Below are 17,880 nucleotides of genomic sequence, written 5' to 3'. Positions count from 1 at the left end.
TGATCCAATTTTATCTTCCTTCCACCATTATCCCACAACTTTTATATCCATTCCCACATGTATTCCCTGGATTTATGTTTGTATAGATTAGAAACCTCAAGTATCTTTTTTTGAGGGTGTAGCACACCTCTCATGGGTCACACTTTGTACCTCACTTTTAGGGGCCTTCTGAGACTTGAGTCTAGTTATAGGTCTAGAAGCAGAGGGGTGGTGGTTGTTAATCCTGAGGAGACTAAACATTGTTTTCCGTGGCAACTGCCTTAGGGGAGGCCATTACAGTTTTCTTGGCCATGCAGGGTTAATCCCCCCAGACAGGGGTGGAGAGGCTGCTTCCACTGTCAAAGAAGACTCCTCAGAATTCAGGGACTCCGTGTCCCCGGCATCATCTGAGTCTTCCCACATATCCCCATTCTGACATGCAGGATCCCATCTTTCCCAGTCAATGTCTTCACCTTAACAGTAGACACCTGTGAGGGTGGGCATTCAGCTTTTGCACTGCACTTAAGCCAGTTGCAGACTGAGGTTCTGAGTTTGATTTTCAGCAATTTCAGCCCTCCTGGCTACAGGAGATAAGGGTCTCCTTAAGCACACACATAGAAGCTTTCGGGTCATTTGTGCGGCATTTAACATTTGGTTAATTCATTCTTCAATTTGACAAATGGCTGTTGAATGCCCACTATGTGCCAGCTAGGTACATGGCATACTTCAATGAACAAAAAGACAAAGATCATTTTGTGAAGCTGACATTCTAGTATATAAGTGAATGGTCAATTTTAATATAGTTTTGGGTTTGTTTAAGTTTATTCCAAAATAAAAATTAATGCCTCCAACTGAAAGCTGTTGCATAGCCGCGCCCAAGAAGCAGGTACTGCATAACGCCAACCTATAGACACAACACCACGGAGTTGTTACTCAAATGAGGCTCCAGCTTGGCAGGATGTCAGGAGCTCCATTCCTATCGATAAATAGTGTCTGGAACTTATCTACTGCCCTAAGCCTGGTGTTGAGTGAGCCTGTGTAAACATCCGTGTGGCCACCAACATCGAGCTCCTTGGTCCCAGCTCTAACTCTCCTGTGTACCTCGACTCTTGCCTCTGTTCTGTGTTTGCACTTCGTCCTCTGCTGGTTGTGGATTCCAGCCCTGACCCCCAGCCAAATTGTCTGGCCTGAGAAGCTGACTAGCCTTGCCAGCCCCTTCTCTCTGGGGGTTCTGGATCCCATTCCAATGTTCTCCCCTCTGTGGTCCACTGCCTAAGCCCTCTTTTAATGCAGACAACCCCTTTCCCTCTAAACATAAATCTGTCATCCCTCCTATAATAACATTTCCCACATAACCAAGTTCTGGTGCCATGCTCCCACCTGGCATATTTGAGATGGTGACTGTGAACATTAAGCTGGACTGGACTCAAGGTTGGTGTGTCCCCTTAGAAGCTGAAATTGGGAAGAGATTTATAGTCATATCCATCAGGTTGGCCCTGCCCCCGCTAGTCTTGGCTTACTTCCCTCTCTCCTCCAGGTCTATAGCTGGGGTTCTCTTCTGGATCTGCTACCAAGGCCAATCAGATCACAATACAAAAGAGTAAGAATTTTCAGCATTCTGTAGAGTCTGTTTTTCTAAACAGTCCTTTAGATTTTTTAATGCTTCTTAATCATAGTTACGAGTAACATGTTATCCATTCTGTAGCAGATTAGGCCTCCTGCAAAATAATCATTTTCAAAAATTGTCTAAGATTCGGATGCTGCACCAAATGTTGATGATTTTTGCAAGCAATATGGTCCTCATCCAACATACCGCGCAGAGTGCAGATTAGTGTTTCTGCTAACTTCCACAGTGATAAATATTTATTAAACCTCCCCTATGTTCGTGGCACCATACCAGGTACTGCTATAACTGTTTTTCCTTTCCAGGAAAAATAAATTCAAATATGAAATAAAAAGCCCAAACTCATGAAACTGGACTGACTTTGCTTCTTAAAAATTCAACATGTTACAGCTGTGTGCTTAAACTTGACTCAAACATGATTAAATAAAACATTATTATTGATATGGATATAATACCGTCCGGATAAATAGCCAAAGTGAAAACTGTCTCTAAAAACTGTAACTTATGTATGTGAAGCCTGTAATTAAGTTACACATTCCTCTGCTATTCTGTGACACGGCCAGTTCAGTGTCTTACCATTAATCTTGAAGACATTTAAAGATGCTCGCTTTTCCCACTCTTTTCCTTTGAAAGTATATGTGAACCATATTTGCAATAAAAATCTCATAATATTTTACTGCTTTTTGATGTATCAATTCTGTCAAATGATATCTGGAATAAATGAGCTTTGACTTTTCAGATTAAAAATGTCGTTCCAGGATTTTAGAGTTGTAACATATTTAGATTTTCCAATTCCCTTGCTGTAGGGAAGATAAATGCAGAGACAAAATTTGTGTGTGTGTACAGGATAAAAACCAGGCAAGTCACTATCAAACTTCTTTCAGAAGGCTTCTAATGTTGAATTTTAATTACATGCTTGGACAATTAGGACTTTTGGGGTTTTGTTTTTCAAATACTTATTAGTGGAAAACAGACTGAAATGTGGGACGCACTAGATACGTCTCTTTAAGGAGTTTACATATCTATGGGATGATGTTTGAATTAGAAATATCAATCTTTCAATTTGATACTTCAAATGTTACGTCTGTGAACATAAAAACCTATGTGACTCTAACAGTCCAGGAAAAAATCTCACTCAAGTACTAATAAATAAAAATAGATGATCCAAGTTTTAGATAATTCTGACACTATTCCTGCATATTTCCTACAGTATTTGCTCTACAAGACTTTCTGACCCAGATGTTGATGGTTAACGACAATATTTTATAGATAAAAGCATAGTTACCTTGTGGAGGAAGACATTTGGTCTTGAATAGTGCCAGAAGCAAGTGAAAGGTAAACAGTATCACACAGTAGACATTTCTGCAGATTAGTGAGCAAAACTCTCCTACAGATTAGCAAAGGTTCCCGGTTTCATTAACAAGTCTCCATTTTTAATAGAAGCCCTTCTTTCCCCATAATTTGGCAGATGAGAAGTTAGTTAAGAAAGTTGCTCATTCCCATATAATCACTTTTTATTCAATAATCTTAATTTATGAACAATAATTTGCTTGTTTGTTGAGGCATATGTCGTGAAGTTCAGATACAGGTTACTCTTTGTCCAATAAAACTAATTAGTTAAACAAAGATGGGTTGTAATAATTAGAGGTAATACCAGCAAATATTTTTTCAACTTTATGTAAAACAAACTTCCTAGCAGTTAATTAAATCAGAGAATGCTTTCGTAGGAACTGTCAACACTAACAATTGGCATTTAGTGAGTCCTTGCTGTATGTCTGGATGAAGTACGTTGCTGAGGCTGATGCTGAAAGGAAGTCAGGTGCCTAAGGACAGACGGCTACCAGGTGCGGAACTGCGGATCCTGAGCCAGGTAATCTGACTCAACTGCCTCTGCTCCAATAGCATTTTGCTTGTGTCTCTCTTACACAAGGATATCTTATCTTCCTTGTTAACTGGTAAGCGAATTGAAGAGAAAGACCATCTCTCGTTAAATCTTTATGTTCATCACTTGCCTTGGGCGCAGTAGGGATCTACAAATGTTTGGTGGAAGCAACATCTATAAAAATTTAGTAAAAATAACACTATGAAATATAGTAATAATTACTTTTTGATTTTTAAGGGTTAAATAGGGTCACCAACGTGATTGATTCCCTCGACTGTTGCCTAAGGTATTTTGAAGGTCCTAACGTATATTTAAAGTCAACAGATTGACTCTATTGTTACTGATTTGATCACATAAAGTCATTTGCCATTCTGACGTAAACAAAATGGCCCATAAATTCCTTGATATAGTTTTGCTGCCAAGGAGTACAAACATTCATTCAACAAATATTTATTTAGCATCCACTATGCGCCAAGTGCTTTTGCAGCAGCTGGAGATACGGTGGCGAAAGACAAGGTCTCCGTTCTTATGGAGCTTAAATTCTAGTGTCTGGGGGTGGGGGTAGGGGGTGAAGTGGGAAACACATCTGTCAGTGTCAGTCTGCCATAACTATGTGTGTGATGCTTCTACTACAGTGCCTGGCACAGAGTAGGGACTGGACGTGCATTACACACCTGCTTCATGCTGGGACCGTTAGTCTCTCAAAACTTTATCCTTAAATGAAGAACAAGAGTAAACAGAAGATCTAAGCTTTTCAGGTGTCCTGACTTTCAGTTCAGAGATATGCCATTCTAAATGACAATTAACTCACATAAAGCATTTATTTATTTTACTATCGAGTCTTTTTAGCATTCCATTATATTAATGGCATTAGTTTTAAATAAGAAAGCACTCTATTCATTTTACTATGAGATATTTAAAAAATACTTTTTTTTTTTTTGTGAGGAGATCAGCCCTGAGCTAACATCCGCCAATCCTCCTCTTTTTTTGCTGAGGAAGACGGCCCTGGGCTAACATCGGTGCCCATCTTCCTCCACTTTATATGGGACGCCGCCACAGCATGGCTTACCAAGCAGTACTTCGGTGCGCGCCCGGGATCCGAACCAGCGAACCCCGGGCCGCCGCAGCGGAGCGCGCGCACTTAACCGCTTGCGCCACCGGGCCGGCCCCTAAAAAATACTTTTAATAGAGATATTTTTATATGTTGTATTAAATTTGAGCCCCTTTTATTTATTTTGAATATTACAGAATATTTGAAAATGGTTTAAAGTACAAGCCTTTGCTTTGAAAAACCACATTATAACTATACTGTAACTATAACAGTGCTTTATATTTTTAAAGATATAACAGTTGTTTATATTTTTAAAGAGTCCTATATGAAGATTTCTTCTCTGATTCACTAGGTATATTTAATATACTCATTCATTCAACAAATATATATTTAGGTCATAGCAGTGGAGAAAACACAAAATTCTGCCTTCGAAGAGCTTACTTGGAGGGAGATAGAAAATAAATGAAATAAAGCAGGAAAGGGGGCAGAGAGTGCTGAGGAACGTTTGAAAATCTAATTATTGTTCTATTTCAATTTTTTGAACGAATAAAATATAGGGCTTCTGTGCTAGTTATTTTCTGCCTACCATCCCACCTCCTCATGCAGGTACATGCCCTGTGCCCCAGAGGCTAACCTCTATAGATTGCACCACCAAGCACCCTCTCTACCCCAACCCCCTTCCCGGCTTCCAGCTGGGTTCAGCCACTTGGCAGCAAGACAGGAGATGAGGTAGGAATATTTATCCCGCTGTTCCCAACTTCACCCCAGTTCTAGTAACGACTGTGTTCCTTGACATCCACAGCTCATCACCAGGGGCCACTCTCACCAGGCTTTTGGACTGGTATCTTTGTACTCTGGTTTAGTGGGTTGGTAATGGTGTCTCACTTTTCCTATCCTCTGTATGCTTCACCCACCCTGGTTGGTATAATAATCCTGCCTGCACACTGGTAAATAGTCCTTTCACTAAATTCTCTTGAGTAAAACCCTTTGGAGTGTGCCATTGCCTTTTTTTGCTGTGACCTACAGCTCCTAAACTATTTCAAAAGAGAGCACAAACTGTTGGTAATAATAAAGTCCTCTAAAAACTTTTATATGAAGATGGTCATCACAGCATCATTTTCAATAGCAAATAAATTACAAACAACTTACGTAATCATAAAGAAAATGATTAATAAATAACACCATATCAATATGATAAAATATTCCTCTCTACAGTGAGACTTAATGAAGACTGTAGAAAACATGGAAATAGAAATAAAGTGTTTGAGGTGGGAAGTATGTACTCTAGAATTGCAACTATGTTAAAGTAAGACAGTCTTTGGATAAGAACTAAAAGGTAATATGCAAATATGAAGATGATTTTGTTTGGGTAGTGGAATCTACTGATTGTTTTTTAATTTTGGAAGTTTATATAATTAAAAATTAAAATTATTTTAAATGCTTTATGAATATCAATATTAGAATATTAAAAGTATTATACTTATGTAAATCAAGATAAATGCTCCAAGCAAAGGAAAAGCAATTACTAAATTCTCAAATTATTCTTCTTACACCTCAATTCTAAAACCTAGCCGTAAATTATTAATAGACACTGACTTCTGAGGTTAAAATAATATTTTCTATTTTAAGAAAATATTATTTTCTATTTTAAGAAAATATTATTTTCTATTTTAAGAAAATATTATTTTAAGGGTAGTTTCTAATGGCTTTGTAATCGAGGCACAATCTCTTAAACAAATGGTCTGCTTTAGAATCAAGTATCAGTAAAGGAAAACGTGTTAACATCTGAACAGCTGTATCAGATAACCTGGTTCTTAGCCTTGCAATGTGTATTCAACAGCCTTTATTTCTAGCACATGACTGGATGTTAAGGAGAAAAAAACCAAAGAGGAATGAGTTAATTATTTGAATTTTAGGTATATTTTAGATCTCTCAATGAAGAATTTATAGACAAATGCGATTCTTAAGGAAACACTCTTGAGAGGAAATTCTAAAAAATGATATTCCAGAATATATGGAAAATGGAGATATTCTGATAAAATGCCAGTGATAAAAGCCCACGTGGGGGCTGGCCCCATGGTGTAGTGGTTGGATTTGAGCATTTTGTTTCAGCTGCCCAGGGTTCTCCAGTTCAGATCCCGGGTGTGGACCTACTCACCACTCATCAAGCCATGCTGAGGTGGCGTCCCACAAGGAAGAACTAGAAGGACATACAACTATGACATACAGCTATCTACTGGGAATTTGGGGAGAAAAAGGGAAAAAAGGATGAAGACTGGCAGCAGATGTTAGCTCAGGGCCAATCTTCCTCCAAAAAAAAAAAAAAACCCAAATGACTATGCTTAAACCAGCACAACCCTAGATCCAGGTGCTGGATATTTTAATTCAATTCACTTTTAATTATTTTACTTCTCACTCAATAGCAAGGTCTATGGCAATATATATTTTGGGTAATATTCTAATATTTCTGTAAATATGGGGCAATGACCTTATCTCCTCCATCAACTGTCACTCTGGAGGTGTGCAGAATTGTCAAACACCATCGTCACACCCTTGATGTTGGAAGGAATACTGGCTTACTCTGGTAGGGGCTGGACCAGACAACCTAGTCTGCTTTATCCATCTCTGATCTCAGTGAACCACAGAAACCTGTTTTTGCTTCTCCTCGTGGTCTCTCTGAACGAGGTAATTTGTCACGGAAGTGATGAAGGTGGTAAAAGGACCAAAGGGCACGAAAATGGATGCAATATGCACGTTCACTTTAACAGGGAGTTCTTTTTCCTACTCATTATTTTCTGATGTTTTTAGCAAACTTACTTATTCTCCAATCCACTTTTTATGTGGGTACAAATTCTCTTATTTAAAAAACTCTTACCAAACAATCAAGATGCATTTTTATCTCTGAAACGTTTTCCCAAACTGACCAATTTAGACGCATTTCTCTTAAGTCAAATCCAGTTAAAATGTTTTTATAGAAAATCATTCATTCATACGGGTGAATATTCACCATGTACTTCTGTGTATTTTTTACTAGGCACCAAATTACAACACACAAATCTATACAGATGATACAGAATATCTAGAACAGGCCTATAAAATAACAACAATGCTTCCTTGCCTGCCTAGATTAGAATCTCTATCCTATGAAGAACAAGAAAAAGAACTCAGCAACATGGAACTGAAAAATAAACTCAGAAGAAAAGCAGAATTCTGAAATTCTGAAAACCAATTTCTTCATTAACAGTAATTGTTTTTCAACTTAGCAACCTCATAAAGGTAACAGGTTAAATATTAACTGGCAGAAAAAACAAATTTGACTTAATCTTCAAATTTTGCATGTGGACGAAGTGTTGCTATTCACAAAAGACAAAAGAAATGCTGTAGTGATTGCTCTACAGGCTGGGACACTGGGTCATTCAGCCTAGGAGCCTGCGCTCATTTGTGATACCAACAGACAGCTTGTTGAGTAAATTTGTTCTGTTTTCATCAACCATAAATATACTAGGAATCTAGTCGAAAGGTGTCCCAATTTATTTCATTACTCATTATAGGCCTAATGATATTAATGATAAGTATGAAGACGATTCTTTTTATATATTTTTTTCCATGAATTCATTTATTCAACACGATGCCTAGTGGTTCAGCTTTGATTTATCTGTAGTCTCTTCCCAAACTCCCTTGTGATAGGATCCCTTACAGAGGAGCACCAAATATTTGATGGGTGGTTGGAGGATTCCTTGCTATCTTATGCATAGAAGAGTCTATGATGCCTTAATATACTTAATACTTTATTTACATCACTGATGATGTGTGTTTATATATAAGCTCTGTTGAACATATAACCTAATGCAATTATTAACACTTAATTGATAACTTTATGTGTGTATAGGCGTTTCTAGGTAGTAACAGGCCTTTTGGGTCTCAGCAGGCCCATCAGTGTACTGAACATACAAAGAAAACTTGTCTCAGATTCCATTCTGGAACTGTTTTATTAAGGACTACTAGTAAATCATCCCACAAGAGGTCACCAAAGCTCCAGTTTTTCTGGAGTGTGATTTTTCTGACTTTTTGTCCTTCCTGCAAAGAAATTGAAAAGGATTTTGTTTCCTGGTTTTCTGCCTGCTCAGTAGACAGATCTGCCAGTCTGCTCCCACTAGACATGAAAGTAAGTAACTGAGAAGCAGGGTTTAGTTAGGGCCAAGGCAGCCTATGGAAGTTTGTAGCTATCTATCACATAGACCACCCATTATATGGATAGCCATTGTATGGACTTACATGAGAAGAAAGGGAAATATAACCACGCAACTCTGACCTTAATAACTAAGCTCCTTTAGCCATAAATTAGACACTTTTAAAAGGGAATTAATACTGTTCACGCCCTGGGTTAACATGCCACTTTCTTGTACATACAGAATGATAGAACAGAAATCTAAAAGAGGCCTGCACTCAGCAAATACCTGCTGGGGGAAGATGAATAAATACTAAAGCGCTCTCAGCGATGGAAAATTGCTGCCAGATTTAACCACTTCCTGGGAGGATTTTTAGACTCAAGCAGTCAGATTCCTATAAAGAATTTAGTTTAAAACAAAGTGCTCTTTTAGGAACAACCTCTATTTTCTTTATAGCAAACATGAATATTAAAAGAAAGACATTTAAAATTATGTTTCAGAAAAAACTTAGCTTAAAATTTGAGGATATTTCCCCTCCTCCCTTACAAGCATCTCACCCTAATATAAAATGGAATCTTTCTTTGATTTCTTCATTCCCCAGATCTTAGGAGAAATAATGTTACTTTTAGTACCCTTGAGTGGTAACATTATTGGCTGTCTATCTTCCTAGCCAGAGTCAACTGTTGCATTTTTTAATGGTTTCTATTATATAGGGGTAGAGGGTACAGGCAGAACATTCTCTAATGATCTTTTCACTTCCCTTCTCTAAATGGAGAATATTTAATTTAAATTTTGTGATTTAAACATATATAAAAAGAAAAGTTTTATTGTTGTGAATCAAGTATTTGAGCACTCTCATGTTTTCCAATGACTAAAGGGTGCTAAAATTATAAAGAAAATTAGAATTGTGAGGATGGAAAGACCTGTAAAGATCCCAATCCTGTGAACATGAAGGGATTTAGACAAGATGATTTCTAAGGTTCTTTCCAGCCCCCAAATATAACGACTCCATTTAAGTTCTCACATTTTGGACTAAAATGTCCATTTCTATTCCAGTGAGATTGCTTTAGGTGGAGGGCTTTTCTTATTTGAATAGCTTTCTTGTTATGCATTTTGGTTCGAGAATAAAAAATCGGATCATGAAAATCTAATTTTGTATAGTTACTAAGCTTTTGCATGATTTCCTCAGCAATATTTATTTAATCTATATTTCCAACTTCTGTGATAATGAACATGCTGTTTCATGAAATTCTTTTGTAATATGCTAAACATATTCTTTCCTCAGTTCCTTTTGGAGGTGGGAGACTCATATGCTTGTATCAGAGATGCTCATGAACTAAAAGGCCCAAGAGAATAGTACAGGGATACTGAATTTCTGTTTGACTTGAGCCATCACCCAGAGAAAAAGGAGAAATGAAGCACAGGCTAGCCAGAAGAATGGGAGTGAAGGAGTGAGCCAGTCGTAGTGTATGAAAAGGAAAATTACAGGACCAGTGTCTCAAAGAATTACACAATAAGCCTTATTTAATACCACTACCATCTACTCCACCACCTCAGGCTAGTGTCAGCTCAAAGGCACATTGTTCTCCCAGTTTGCTCACAGCAAGCCCTGGGTAGGCACAGCCAGAGAACATTTCAGATGTGTGTGTTACAAATAAGCATGAGTCACCAACTCCTAGCCCAGCCGAAGCGACATTGTCAGGAGCGCATCAGGACTGCATCAGCGCTCACGCACTTACCTCGTGCCTGACCCTGGTTCTGTGCTGAGGACAAAGGCTTTTCCAGTCCTTGCACTCAAGCGGCTCACAGTTCAGAGGGGGAAGGAGGCCAGAACACAGACCACTACAGTACTGCATCGAGACTAAGGAACGCATTTTTTTCCCCACAGTTTTGAAACCAGAGGCCAATTTGCTTTAACTATATTCAGTTAGTTGTCTGCTTCCAAAAGTGATTAGATAACACATTACTACAGCCCATCCTATAGATAACATCTCTGATGCTTGGGTCACCATGGTAATGGGTGCTTGAGTTTTTCAGGAACTGAGAGTTGACTCCTTGTCCAGTTCAGGCCAGTTAAGACCACTGACTGGTCAACTGGGCCTGTGTGGATGACTGATAGGAGACCCTTTGACGTCAGGGGGCTGAAAACTCCACCCTCAGATCATGCTAACGCCACCATTTTGTGAATGTGCGTCCTATGAAGAGCCATGAAGCTTGACTACGCTTGTGCAGATCATCAATTACCTCACTTCTCCTCACCTCCAGTCATCTATCCCCACACTTCACACCACCCCTCCCCTCTATCCCATAAATATCCCTAATCCCCATCTTCAGAGAGGTGGATTTGAGATTTGTTCTCCTGTCTCCTTGCTTGGCTGCCTTGTGAATAAACTCTTGATCTGCTGCAAACTTGTCATCTTGGTGATTGGCATCTTGTGTGGCAGGCAAAATGAGCCTGGTTTGGTAACAGTTTTACATCTCCAAAGTCGGGCTGCATGTTACAATTGATGGCATCTTACAAATGCTGTTGGCTAGGTGGCAGTCATAAGTAGCCTTGGTTTATGTGGGTGCAGACTTGGTCACAGCAGTTCATATTGTCTTCTCTTCACTGATACTTTGTTGATACCTCATGAATTGAGCTAATTGCTGTTTAAAATGCCTTTAAAAATTACACTATAACAGCATAGGATGAAAAGTTATTGCGTATGCAGAAAGTCTAGAAAGTGCAGTGGGGTGTCTATTTGGTATCAGTGAGGTAAATATTTATCATTGGAGAGATGACTCCCATTTCTTATTTTCTTGCAAGTTAATAAACTGTTTTATGGGTCCTAAGAAAGGAAAATACTTACCAGTTGAATAAGTTGTGTAAGGTGTGACTGAGATACATGCAAAGGGTTGCTATCACCTTGCTACACCACGTGGGGTCTCTGGACCACGAACATCGGCACCACCAGGGAATTTGTTAGAAATACGGAACCTCAGGCCCCATCCCAGACTTACAAAATCAGAATCTGCATTTTAAGAAGATCCCCGGGTGATTCACATGCACATTAAAGTCTAAGAAACACTGATATCACATGCCAAGCAATTCAACTAAAGGCAGGAGAAGTTGCCTAATCCCTTTGCAGAGATGAAAGAAATTTCAGAACAAGGAGCTGATGTGACAATTCATTCATCACGCGGGACTATCATTTGGCTGTCAAACACCAATATTGGGAACTTCCTGCTGAGTCTCAACAGTGGCTGCCTAACTTTCTGTGACATGTGATTCCACTGAAGAAAAATTGAGACTATTAGTCGATTAAATAAGAAATGCTAGCAAAACCTTTGATATATCTCAAAACGCACTAAAAGAATTCATTTGATATGTATGGAATGAAAATTCTGAGTTATAAGAGACCATTGTTATAATTTTATTGACAGCTTGTTTTATGCCTTAGCGTTCCATGCAGTAACAGTGTGTCTCATAATTGGTGGTGTCTTAGACTCGATGAAAAGCAGAATCGTGTAGAGTGCTGAGTGCTGTGACAACGAGAGGCAGGGACTGCTGGAGAGCAAATAGGTAATCATGACGGTTTGTTGCCTTGAGTTGAAGAAGGGGCTGGAGTGAAGTGCATGCAGAGAGGGGAGCATTCTAAGAAGAGGGAATGACAAATGCAAAGGCAATGAGGCTGCTTGTCCAGAAGCAGACAGAGAAACGAGGCCAGTTTTTTCTGGGGGCGGGAGGGCAGGGGGGATGCTGGGTTATAGCTTTGCCTCAGCTGCAGTGTGACAGAGCAGATGCAAAGGGAAGAGCTTCCATTCCTCTAGGGGGCTCTGGTGGCTAAGAGCTCCCTGTCCCCCAGGGAGAACTGGCCTTGCCTGGGACCTGTTTTCTGTTGAATTAGGTTTGGGGACAAAGGTTGCTCTGTCCTTGGATTTTCCTAAGTGAGTTTGGCCCTCACTTGAGAAATGGAAGCACTGGTTTTTTTTTTAGTAAGGAAGATTGGCCCTGGGCCAACATCCGTGCCCATCTTCCTCTACTTTATATGTGGGACACCTGCCACAGCGTGGCTTGATAAGCAGTGTGTAGGTCCACGCCCAGGATCCGAACCTGCAAACCCTGGGCCGCCGAAGTGGAGCATGCAAACTTAACGACTGCACCACCGGGCCGGCCCCAAGTAAGCACTGGTTTTGATAGCTGAGGGTGAGGTTCTTAACCCTGTCTGCACATGACAGTCACCCCAAGTGATGCCTGAACCCCATTCACAGAAATTTTGAGGTAACATCCTGGGAGGAAGGGTGGGCGTTGGTATTTTTCACACCCCTCCCCGTGCAGCTTATTTTAAAAACAGGGGTTGGGGTCAGGGTGGGGTAGGGCAGATGAGCAGCAGGTCAGCAGTGAACATGGACTTCAGCACCAGAAGGGCGCAGACGACACCAGGCATCACTCACCCCTGCCCTTGCAGGTGGAGGCAGCTCTCTGGGCACAAATTGTGGGGAAATGGGGGATAAATTCCTGCCGTTACCTCGATCCCCAGGGTGTACCAAACACCTCCGCTCACCTTGGACCCTCTTGGTCTAGGATAACGGATCTCTCCTCCGGCATCCTATGGGGGTTTTGGTGTAAGTTTTCACCTTCAGGCCCTCAGGTATGTGCTTCTCAGGGCGCCCCCAGGCGGTGCTGCCCACCTGGCGGTCATAGGTCGTATTGTGGCTTGGAAATGCAGGTAGAGACCCTGGTGTTGTCCTTTTCCTTCATTTCACAAAGAGTGTGGGGCTCTTGCAAGGCCAAAGAAAACACCCCAAAGTTGGTGTCTGTGGACTTATGCAGAGCCTGTAAGCTCAAAGAGGGCATGTGCACGCTGGGTAGTAAGTAGACACTCATCCACAAGGAGAGTGTGCTGGTGATGTCTCAGCTCCCTCTTGGCACAAAGACAACGCCTGTTGGTTAAGCTCGCTCAGTTCCAGCAGTGAGAAAGGCGGCTGAGTGGGGACCTGAGTGAACGTCCACGGGGCTGGCAGTAGACATTTGAGCCCAAGTGTAGGGTGGACATATTCTGAATGAAAGGGGCCGTGGGTTGGCAGAGGCTGAGGGTCACAGCAGGTCACAGACAGCACTGTTCCCTCAACTCCTCGTGTGCAGGGCGGGGGTGTCAGCTGGGGCTCACACGGAGCCAGCTCGGGCAGTGGGTGACCTCACAACTGTACTTGCCTCTGTTCTTCAGAGCTGTGATGTCTTGGTCCATTGTAGGTTCTACTGGGAGGCTTGCTGTTTTGAAGACAGGTTTTTAGTTCAACCAGTGGAATGTTCTCTGCTTGTGAGTGGAGGCTGAGACACGTAGGTTTTTCCAACAGCCTCCCTGCTGGTCTCCCTGCCTCCAACCCTTGCCCCTCAAAACTCCATTCTCAACACAACGGTCAAAATGATCACTTAAGAGAGGGAGTCACATCATGTCTTCTCTACTCAAAACCCTTCTCTGGCTCCTCTACTCAGAGGAAAATTCAAAGTCAGGACCACAGCACCCAGGGCCCTTAGTGATTTATTTGCTCCCTTCCCTACTGCTTCTGGGACCTCATCTCCTCTTACTTGCCCCTCCCTCACTCTACTCCAGCCATCCTTACCTCCTTAAATGCTAATCACACTCCTGCCCCAGGGCCTTTGCACTTGCTAGGCGCTTTGTTTATAATACTCTTCCTCAGGTGTTTGGGGAGCTCACTACCTCTTCTCCTTCCAGTCTTTGCTCGGATGTCATCTTTGCAGTAAGGCTTTCCTTGAGTACCAAGCAACATCCCCTAACTCCTTTCCCTGCTTCATTTTTCTGTTTCCTCCATTTACTTTTAATTAATTAATAAGCTTCATGAGAGCAGGCTTTTTCTCTTTTGTTCTCTGCTTTTTGTTCTTTTCCCCAGAGCCTAGAACAATGTGGTGATCAATAACTAGCTCTTTGCTGAACAAATGAAAGAATATGTGGATCACCCGACGCCACGCGATGTCTTGGTGTCAGTAACACTGGAGCCAAGCACTGTCCTCGCGGCCCACGTTCAGCCTGTGCAGAGCCCTCCTGACTGGTGACTTGCTTGTTTTCTCGATGCTGGTTATGTGGGCTCTGCCCTCCAGATACCTCCCGTGGTGAGCCGTGGGGGTTGGGAGCCACAGTGTGGAGCTGAGGTGGCCCATTCGTTGTGCCTCTAGCTTCAGGAGGAGTTCTCTGAGTTCACTGGGCAGCGCCCCTCAGGCCCTCGGGGCTGGAACTTGCAGAGCACCTCGGTGCTGGGTGAACATCATTGTGTTCCTGCTCAGCACTCACTACCCTAATTCGCTGTGAGGGACTCGCTTCGTCCTCACTCTCAGCCTAAGTGCTTCAAGTGAAGTAGGTTCCCTGGAGCAGAAGCTGACCAGCTACGGCCCGTGGTCAAATCCTGCACGCCGCTGTTTTATAAAGTCTGTTAGTCAATGGTTTTTACGTCATGAAATAGTTGCAAAAAAAAAAAAAAAAAAATCAGAAGAAGAATATCTCATGATATGTGAAAACTATATAAAATTCCAATTTCAGTCCACAACTGAAGTTTTATGGTAACACAGCCGTGTTCGCTCATTTTTGTGTGGCTGCTTTTGTGCTACAGCGACACTGAGTAGTTGAGACAGAGACCATGTGGTCTGCAAAGGGTATTTACTCTCTGGCCCTTTACAGGAAAGTTTGCTGACCTCTCCCCTAGACTCTGAGAGCAGGGTCCTGTTCCCATCATCGCAGCGAGTGGTTCAGCACAGGACCCAGGGCTAAACGTCGGCACCTTTGTCTGAGCTGTTGAGGAAGCTAGCTCCCCACGGCTGCCGCAGGTGAGAACCCGAGGATATCGGGAACCAGCAGGCAGCCCCTAAGGGTGTGTCCTCATCGGGTTTGTCTGAAGCCATTCCAGCTCCGGAATTTTCAGCTGTGCATATCAATACATTCTTTTTAATCTTAAATTAGCTAGAATTGGTTTTGCTGCTTGCAGCCAAAGAAACTCATGGATAGAGTCTTTTGGAAGAAATCCTACTCCAGGTGTGGAGGTAACAGGATTAATTAGTTCCCAAGATCCTTGCCTTATGACGAAAACAGCAGCTCAGGGAGTCTGTCTAGTAGCGCCATCTACGGGCTGAACTTGTCCTGTTCTGGGAGAAATCTAGGCGCTCAGGAGAGGCAGTGGGTGTGCAGGACTTTCACTTCACAGCACAGGTCTGTGTCTTCCCCAGGTATAAATACCGGGAACTCAGGACTTAAGATTTATATCCTTTTATTGGGGTCACCCATATTGTATATGATTTATCCCCTACAGACTCTTCAGTTTCCGTGTCCACAGCGGCAGTGCGTCTTTCAATTCAAGTGAAGCGCATGAAGGTGCTCGGGAGGGAAAAGCCTCGTAACATGCTGCATTATTCTGCTTGGATTGAGCTTTCAGAACATCAGACATTATCAATACAGACTCACTATCAAATCAGAATTAAATGCATGTAATATTTCGATTATAACATTTTTAGAAATGTAAGTCCATTTTCCCCTCTTGTGGATCATTTCCACTCCCTGCCATGTAAACTGCAGAGTTGCCTTCTGCTCAGTCTCCCGGGGAAAGGATGTGATGCGGTAGACAACAGAAAGAAAAGAAACCAAAAATCCCCCGAATCCAGGAAAGTGCATGGCAGAAAGATCCTACATTTAAGGCAATGGAGAGTCTCTGGGTGTAGACAAATTACTTGGGAGAAATATGGTGGGTGAGTGTTGCTTTCTCCTGTGGAGAGGAAGATTCTCCGGAGTGTAGTAGGAAGGAAGAGAGGGAGGAAACAGAGAGGATGTGCTGACAATACAAATGTGTGGGCTTCAGAGAGAGGGGCCCCACCCCGCCTCGGACCTCTGCGCCCCAGGAGGCCTCACTAGGGCATCTCCCTGCGATTCTTCGGGGCCAAGGGGAGACACCCCCCCCCGACCCGGATGCCCCACTGGCTGGGCCCGAGAAGTTTCCGATGCCAATTACCACCTCCACCGTGTGATGTGTGGGCCACCCCACCATGCACTGCCTGGGTGGGCCCAGGGGGCACCCGGTGTGTAGGTGCTGGGAGGGGAGACAGGCTGCAGCCCCAGGGCCTCACTGTACTCCTCCCGTTCTCCCTCTGAGTTACAGGCGAGCCCCATGGCCCTTCCTTGGCAGAAGCCCAGCCAAGTGGCACAATTCCCGGAGAGTATTGTGAGAGGAGTCCTAAATCTACTGAGAAGAATTTTCACAACCTCTACCTCCGCTGCATCATCAGGTTTGACATAGAAGTTAGGATGTCAAGTAAAAAAACCTCTCAACTCTCAAGTAAAAAAACCTCTCACACTTGAGTTACGGATGGAGACCGATGACCTTGTAGGTCAGATATGTTTGTCTCCGTCGGTGTGGAAAATCAAGAGTTGACCTCACTCCTCGGTCATTCCAAGTGCGACCGTTGAATTTTGGCTGCACCCAGCAGCCAGCAGCACGCAGCATGCAGGCGTCAGAGCAGGTTATTATATTTCATGTTGCCGGATTTTGCTGCATTGCTGTGTAGGCTTGTCAATTTTGAAGAACTGCTGTTTCTTTGATTATGAAGTCTATTCTTAATTGAGAAAGGGTGAATCACTGCGTTTCATTAGGAGGCTTGTTAGAGAGGTTTTCATTTTCTTCAGCAAATAACCAAAGAAATAATAGAACGAGAAGACATTTATCTTTGATAATTGTTCCCCTCCTATAACACGTTGCAGGTTTTGTGGAAATATTCACATAACAGCTGTGCTGAATAATTCTCCGTCAACTGAAGAACAATATGATTAACGTAGTATTCTTCTTCTAGACTCTCCTCCACTTTTCTGACACTGTTTTTCTCATCCTTCACCTGGGGAAACAGCGAGGTGTGAAAATGAAGGAAGTGAACTATGGTGAAGGCTTTTCACGGGCGATGCAGAATGTGGCCCTGGGTGTTGCATGGCCCACGGGGAGCTGTGAGTGCCGTATAGGGCAGTGGCTCTCAACCATGGTGATTTTGCACACTAGGGGGTTTGGGTAATTTCTGCAGACATTTTTTTTTTTTTTTTTTTTTGTGAGGAGATCAGCCCTGTGCTAACATCCGCCAATCCTCCTCTTTTTTTGCTGAGGAAGACGGCCCTGGGCTAACATCTGTGCCCATCTTCCTCCATTTTTT

This window comes from Diceros bicornis, chromosome 23, assembly GCF_020826845.1.
Source record: "Diceros bicornis minor isolate mBicDic1 chromosome 23, mDicBic1.mat.cur, whole genome shotgun sequence".
Taxonomy (NCBI): Eukaryota; Metazoa; Chordata; class Mammalia; order Perissodactyla; family Rhinocerotidae; genus Diceros; species Diceros bicornis.
Note: the sequence above shows the minus strand (reverse complement) of the source record.